Source organism: Crocuta crocuta, unplaced genomic scaffold, assembly GCF_008692635.1.
Source record: "Crocuta crocuta isolate KB4526 unplaced genomic scaffold, BGI_CrCroc_1.0 scaffold709, whole genome shotgun sequence".
Classification (NCBI taxonomy): Eukaryota; Metazoa; Chordata; class Mammalia; order Carnivora; family Hyaenidae; genus Crocuta; species Crocuta crocuta.
This window is the reverse complement of record NW_027530619.1, coordinates 874,137-882,593: the sequence shown is the minus strand read 5'-3', so window position 1 is coordinate 882,593 and position 8,457 is coordinate 874,137.

Genomic DNA, 8,457 nt, shown 5'->3' with positions numbered 1-8,457 from the left:
GCCTGCTTCAGTGACACTTCTCTACAAAATTTCTGCTTGAAATCTTCTGCAGTATCACAAAATAGATAACCTGTCTTGTCAGAATTGCAAATAGACTCCATACTAAACTAGGCCTGTCTTTGGAAAGCGAAATGCACGCATATCAGGGTCTTTAACGCTGATGTAGGTCAGGGTTCTTAAGGACTGCAATGGAAGGGTAATTATGTTAAAGTTTTGTTCACATAACACGCAGTAATATATGGCGGTACAGAAGGGTTCTTGGGAGTAATCGAGGGGTGGCTTATCTAGGGCCAAGGGAATTGCCACACGAACAGAGACAGGATTGTGTTCACATAGCCAGCAGCATCCCTTTAAGGCACATACTCCCTGCCCAAAAACTTTCACTGGCTTTTCATCACAGTTCAAATGTAATCCAAAGTTTACCATGGATGGTCCTTTGGTACTTCCTCAGTCTCATTCCCTACCAGGCTTCTTTGTTTTCCTCTTAAATGTAAATCCCATCAGGGAAAGGACAGTATTTTGTTCCTTGCTCCAGCCCCAATTCCTGAAACAACATGTGGCAAGTTATATGTAGAAGTTCTTGATTCATATTTATTAAATAATGAATGATCAGGAAAAAAAAACAAAAACTGTTATTTTCTAAAAAGTGAGGGTAATTCCTTAGGGCAGCCTACATACATGGCATCAGTCAACATTAATTAGCTTCAGAGTTTCAGGGACATTTATACACATTGAATTTACTTACTTTTTATGAAAGTATAGTATTATATTAGCTTTAGGTGTACAACATGGTGATCTGACATTTAAACACCCTACAAAATGATCACTGCGACCAGTCTAGTTACCATCTATCACTATGCAAAATTATTTAATATTATTGACTATATTCCCTGTGCTGTACATTATATCCCTGTGACTTACTTGTTTTATAACTGTTAAGTTTGCACATTGAGTTTAATAGCACTGGCCTTTAAAGAGAGGTAGCTTCACCGGCAGCAGGGCGGGGGGCGGTGGTTGTACAGTGAGTCACTACAGAGCTTTACACACCCTCTGCAGTGCAAGCAAATACTCTGTCTTCAATTTAAGATTGCATCCAGGAGAAATAGATCTTTCTGTGGCTCACACTCATCTGCCAATGTATCAAGAAGCACAGTTTGGCAGACAAGCTCTGTGAATGGATCACAGCTGGCTTCTGGCAGGGATCTATAGCCTGGTGGTCCCTGAAGCTACAGGTCTATTGTCTATACATTTTGTTATATCACATAGAGGCAGATTCTACTTTTCATTGTGTAAAGAAGTAGAACACATAAGATGATCTGTTTTCTCATGCACCTCTTCCCAGGGACATAATCAACCATGATTTACAGTCCAGATTCTGGATTAGAAATACCATTTGTACAGAAAAATTCCTCTGTTTTACTGTTGTTAGGTAAGTTCTGCATCCAACATGGGGGTCAAATTCATGACCATGAGGTCAAGAGTTGCATGCTCCTCCAACTAAACCAGCCAGGTACCCCTTATTCACTTTTAAGGAAACTAAATATTACCTAATCATTGTGCTTGGCAACAGTCCTGGCACATGAAAAGCTCTCAATAGATGTTATCTAGTATGATTTCCTTTCGTATTTCTTGGAAGAGTCTCGAACATTTTCATTTATGACTTTTGCTAGTTTATAGATGTACATACACAGAGTTCTTTTGCTCGTTGCCTACTTTCTTTTTCATAGCAATTACATTTTAAAAAAAAAGATACCTCACGCTGGTCAGAGTGGTTAAAATGAACAAATCAAGAGACTCTAGATGCTGGTGAGGATGTGGAGAAACGGGCACCCTCCTACGCTGTTGGTGGGAATGTAAACTGGTGCAGCCCCTCTGGAAAACAGTGTGGAGGTTCCTCAAAAAATTAACAATAGAACTCCCCTATGACCCAGCAATAGCACTGCTAGGAATTTACCCTAGGGATACAGGAGTGCTGATGCATAGGGGTGCCTGTACCCCAATGTTCATAGCAACATGTTCAACAGTAGCCAAATCAAATAGTGTCCATCAACTGACGAATGGATCAAGAAGATGTGGTTTATCTATACAATAGAGTACTACATGGCAATGAGAAAGAATGAAATCTGGCCATGTGTAGCAACGTGGATGGAACTTGAGGGTGTTTTGCTGAGCGAAATAAGTCAGACAGAGAAGGTCAGATACCATATATTTTCACATATGGGTGGATTACGAGAAACTTAATGGAGGACCATGGGGTGGATGGGGGAAAAGTAGCTGGGGAGAGGGAGGGAGGCAAACCGTGAGAGACTCTTGAATACTGAGAACAAACTGAGGGCTGATGGGGGTGGGGAAGATGGGAAGGGGGGTGATGGGCATGGAGGAGGACACTTGTTGGGATGAGCACTAGATGTTATATGGAAACCAACTTGACAATAAACTATGAAAGAAAAAAGATAGACATTTAAAAACTTATATCCCGCTTTACCAGGAAAATTGCTAAATTAATTTTCAAATCTATAATTTAGGAAGAAAACATTGGTAGGAAAATTGTTTTATGGTTTAACTACTGATTATTACCAAATTAATGTCTAAACTAAGGCATTGACACACATTTTCTACTTCCAACTTGGAAACATTTATACAGAAATCACTTTTGATATCAGATATGTCTTAGTGTCTGATTTCTTCTCATGTATGTTAGAAAATAACATTTATGCAGTACGGTAGGTTCTTCACCTTTATTTTCCTGCATCATAATCTGACCTCCTATATTCCTCTTTCCCTAAAAGCTGAAGCATCTAATGGTGACAGAATCTGATTTACTTCAGCAATAATCATTAACCTATCCTTTTGGGTAGCTGCTGCAATAAGTTCAGGAGATTTGACAGGAATGAAGACACTAGTGTATTTGAAGATTAGACTTCAGTTAGTTAGAACTAAGGTTTATTAGCTGTCATGTGCAATAACCCAACTGGGATGTTGCTCTAAGAAAGTACAGGCGACAAAGAAATTGTTGTTCTCCTTTATTAAATAATTATATTGGGGAAATATGCCATACCATAGAAACAGGAGTTCCTATTACACAAAATATATTTATTTCCATATATAAAATACATTTTTAAAAAAAATTTTTAACGTTTATTTATTTTTGAGAGACTGGAAGAGATAGAGTATGAGGGTGGAAGGAGCAGNTTCTTAAACAAGTCTCAAAAATTCTTAAACATGTAAAAATATTTAAAAATATTTTAAAGAACTAACATGGTTTGTTCTTAAATTGTGAATCTATAAGATTAATTCATTAGATGATGATATCGGCCATATTAAATACACCTTATATATAATTGTTATGTGTGATAAATGCCTATTTATANAATTATACAATATATGTATGTATTCTATATAATATATAATGATATATTATGTTCATATGTAGAAATACTAAGTAAAACATCCTTAAGGAAATGATGGAACATTTGAAAAGGCAGCCATTATATCTAAAGTATAGTTAAACAAATTTTTGACATAAAATCATATGGAAACACAGGTAACCAGTAGTATCTGATAAAACTTCTATGACTACATTGAAGCTTTTGATGCATCACTCGGTATGTAGCTCAATGATACTCATCCCCACCACACACATACAGATACAGGTCCCTTTCATGTCAGATAATAAAGCTTTATTGAATCATTTTCTTTGTTCTGCAGTATTTAGAAACACTCTATCCTTGCTCACCTAAAAGTAATCTAACATTTGATGTCTCATGATTTCTCACCCATACCACATGCCATTTTGACCATTGTCTTTATTGTCTAAGATAACTTTAGTTGCACATGTAAGTAGAGGTAATATTTAGAAGTACAAACTACTGTACATGTATGCATGTGTGTTTTACTCTATCTTCTTTTTTCCTTGTTAGATGAAGGAGCTGTAGCAGAACTATAGTGAGAAATTAAATAATTTAGACTTTTTGAATGATTAAAGCTAAGAAGACTTAAGTTTGAAATACACTTGCTGAACTATCATTTTCTATTACAGAGGGTAGCAAACACATTCTGCCTAGACCAGAATAAAAGGTGAATTATTGGAAACATTTAGAGTCAAGTTCTGGTGGGAAGAAGAGAGTGAGGATAGAAATTCAGTTTGAGGATATGAAATTAAGTGGCAACTGATGCCGTATTTCCAGGCAGCAAATATTTTGACAGGCAGCGAGTTCCATAGATAAGAGACTGAGAATGATGTGTAAATAACCAGGACTGAGTCACCCTACAAAGACCTTAGGAGCCACAGTTTGATAAAATTCTTTCCCTTATGGTTGAGAGTGGTGTGGATAAGCCCAAGAATCAGTGTGACTGGAAATGCCTTCTGGCTGAAAAAGGAGGAGCCTCAAGCTTATGTTGGATGGTACAATAGTAACTAGAAAGAAGGAGGTCAGGAGAGACCAGCATAAATGACAAAGCCTGGGAGAAATAGAAAGCTCAATCCAAGTTGGATGCCAGGTAGGGCAATGTCTAAATGAAATTCTTTAAGAGTAAGAACTAGAGAAAAACATCTGGATGTTAGCAGTTTACTCTTCAAGTAAAGAGAATAGTAGAGAAATAAAGAAATCGAACCAGGGAAGGCACCCTATAAACTGAGCACTGAGTCAGTAGTGAGCTTCATTCAACTGGAGAAACTAGGGGCCAGCCTCTGACACCTGATTCCAAATTATTCCTCCTGAGCGGCAAGGAAGTGGAATGTTCCAGTTCCACCAACTTCCATTGTCATTGGACTGTCACGGATTCAGAGCCTTTCCCAGGTGTCATCAAGTTCTCCGCATTCCCAGCGTGCCAGAATGGTGGCAAGGTGGGTTCAAAGTGTGCAGAGCAATCTCTGGCACGTGCAAAACCCCTCAGCAGCAAAATGCAGGGGATGGAAGTTAGAAGTTAGACCTGTATATACTGAAGAGGCAAGAGTGAGAGCATAATAATGGGGCATCTACATCACCTGCCACCACACTGCACAGATCTACAAAAGCTGCACATAAATTCACTCCACCCTGTCATGCATTCTTCTGGAGTGGTAACTGCTCATAATTCCCCACGGATGGATAGATGGATGGGACGGAAAGATTCATTCAGGTGCCACTCATAATTTTACATCTGGTTGAAAGCTTATCTTGTCTCCTGATAGCAGTAGCCTCCTTGGGAACCAGGGATTCTAGCCCAGCAAGCCTTAATGTTGCAGATACACTGCAAATTGCCCAGTTGGGTCACAAGGAGTTTCAGTGATAAGGGGCCAGGGCTACGTCTATCCCTTAAGTCTTCAACATGTGTTCTACTATATGGGACACTGAAACTTCAAGTGACAAACTTGAAATACATTAGTCCTAACTGCTTACCTCCAAGATGACACAATCCAGGTTGCTGACAGTTGATGATAGAATCAGGATAACTTGCCAATTGTTGCACCTCCTTATCCATGAAGGGTTTTCTTTGTGAAAGGCAATGTTATATGAGATCATGAGGATAGATCAACCCCCTCTGTGAACTTCTAGATACTGGTGTTATGCTAAGAATTCCATTTAAGACAGGAAAAAGCAAAACCAAGAAAATGTATTAATCCAAGTCAAAATGAATTCCAGACCCCAGTAAGGAATGGGTTTTAACATAATTAACTTGTCATAAAGTATTTGAAAGATCAATAAGAGGTAAAAGCCAGAGAAGCCTTGCTGAGTGAAAACCTTTCTCACAGAGGTATGAAAAATTCCTGTCCATGATCATAATAGCTATAGCATTATTGGTCCAATTGTTAGGTACTGCGATAGCTGAGAAGAGTGCCTGGCTGAGCTCTCCTCAATGGGTTTTAGGGACTCTTCTGTGGCATATCCTTCCGGATAGGAGAAAACACACCCCTATGCTCACTCCCATATGACCATCCACATATTTCTTAGCCACACTATATAATCTCTAATCTTCCAGTAGTCTTTCTGGCTTCTGCTTCTGAACAACAAGCCACAAGAATCACACCTTAGGAGTTCTCTCAGGCTAGTCTCCCTCCATACCAAGTTGATGTTCAGGTGTACCGCTGAGCTCTGTCTACTGGGAAGTTTTCTCCTCACCATCGTCTTGCAGGGCCACCTCTAAGTGATCAGTGGACCATAGGATTAAATAAAAGCATCCATAAACTACAATTTTCTGCCTGCTTTTTCGATCATCTGGTATACATAAACCACCACAAGGCTATGGTATGATCTAAAGAGTGAGTACAACAGAGATGAGTGACATGGATATACAGCCCACCTTTTTGTTCAACTAACTTGTGTCCACTGGACCTTCTCAAGACCAAATATGTATATACTGTTTCATTTGCATAGTGAGTTGATACTTTGACAACCAAGCCTCATGATTTAACAGGTTTGCACACCCAGCTCATGATGGGCAGGTCAGCTGCAGAGTCGCTTATTGTTCCATGTTAATGCATTTAGTCTATATTTGGGTCTACCAGCAGGGCAGGGCAGGCTCTGCTTCTCACCTGGGGAAGAGTTTTGTGCTGAGGATGGCATAGACTTAGAAATATGGAGTAGTCTACGGTAACTACAGTCCAGTTCTTTAGAGTAGTTTAGGGTTACAAAACACATAACAAAGCACCACTAATTACTATCTATCATGGACACCTCTAGCAACCTGAGATCTGCTGGGCTATATGGTCTAATTGGTAGAGCTACAAACATCATAGCTTGAATCTACTCCAAACCTGCTCTTCCTCTGCACCCCACCCAGAAGAGACTTTTCAAGTTACAACTAATAGTTTGAAGCCATCTTCCCCAATGTGGTAAGTGCAGCTCTCAGAATACAAAACACTCCATAAGCGCTGTGCCTTGTTCTCTGAAGCAGATGCAAGGTGCAATAATTTGCTCTTTTTCTTGAAAAATGGAATATGATGGAGACCACTAATACTATGTTTTATAAGTCTATGAGGATGACCCTCATCTCTGCCATTTCTCTGGATAAATTATTCCTTCTCATTTTTTACCTCCACCGGAGCAGAGCAGTATAGTATTAGGGCTTCCACTTGGCTCTTCCATTTTGTTCTTTGTCCACAAGTCTCGGGAAAAGTGAAAATTCTTGAAACTTGAAGTAAATCTGTCCCGATTACATACTAAAGTAACAGAGAAATGAACATAGGATGGAGCAATGGCCTACTGGTCTCTAAGAGATGGACTTGGATCAGATTGCCATTTATCTACTAGGCTCCATAGTAATGAAGGGAGCTGACAGTGCTTTAAGAAGAATGGAAGGGGAATTCCTTGTAAATTCTTTTTTTTTTTAATTTTTAATGTTTCTTTATTTCTGAGAGAGAGAGAGAGAAACAGAGTGTGAGCAGGGGAGGGACAGAGAGACAAAGGGAGACACAGCATCTGAAGCAGGCTCCAGGCTCTGAGCAGTCAGCACAGAGCCTGATGTGGGGCTGGAACCCACAAACTGGATGTTGAGATCATGACTTGAGCTGAAATCAAATTCTCAATGGACTGAGCCACCTAGGAGCCCTTCCCTGTAAATTCTTAATACAGAGATTCTAATATTCCCAACTTGCTTAAAGAGTCTCATTTGTGGCCATGAGCATATATTATATTATAGAAAATATTCTTAGCTTTTCAGAGCTAGTGGTATGTAAATCAAGATGAGAGAGGGAAATCCCAGGAAAAAGCTTGATTAATATCCTCCAAATTAGCTATATTTTTTTTAAGAATTATTTTTGGTGCACCTGGGTGGCTCAGTCAGTTGAGCATCTCACTTTGGCTCATGTCATGATCTAGTGGTTTGTTGAGTTCGAGCCCCACATTGGCTCTGTGCTGACAGCTGGGAGCCTGGAGCATGCTTTGGATTCTGTCTCCATCTCTCTGCCCCTTCCCTGCTAGCGCTCTGTCTCTCTCTCTCAAATATAAAGTAAAACATTTTTAAAAAATTTAATAATTTTTTAGAGAGAGAGTGGGGGAGGGGCAGAGGGACAGGGAGAGAGAATCTTCAATGGCCTCCAGGTGGGGCTCAATCTCATGTCTATGAGACCATGATCTGAGCCAAAGTCAAGAATTGAACCCTTAGCCGACTAAGCCATCCAGGCACCCCTAAACATTTTAAAATAAAAGTCAGCCCAACACATTCATCTGTAAGTGAGAAATTTTATATAAAGTATTATAATCCCTCACATGAAAGTTAGCCATAATGTTACACAGGAGGCAGAATTTATATTCCTTGGGGCACCTGGGTGGCTTAGTCGATTAAGCGTCCGACTTTCGCTTGGGTCATGATCTCGCGGTTCGTCGGTTCGAGGCCCGCGTCGGGCTATTTGCTGACTGCCAGCTCAGAGCCTGGAGCCTGTGTCAGTCTGTGACTCCCTCTCTCTCTCTGACCCTCCCCTGCTCACGCTGTCTCTCTCTCTCTCTCTCTCCTAGAAATAAATAAAACATTAAAAAA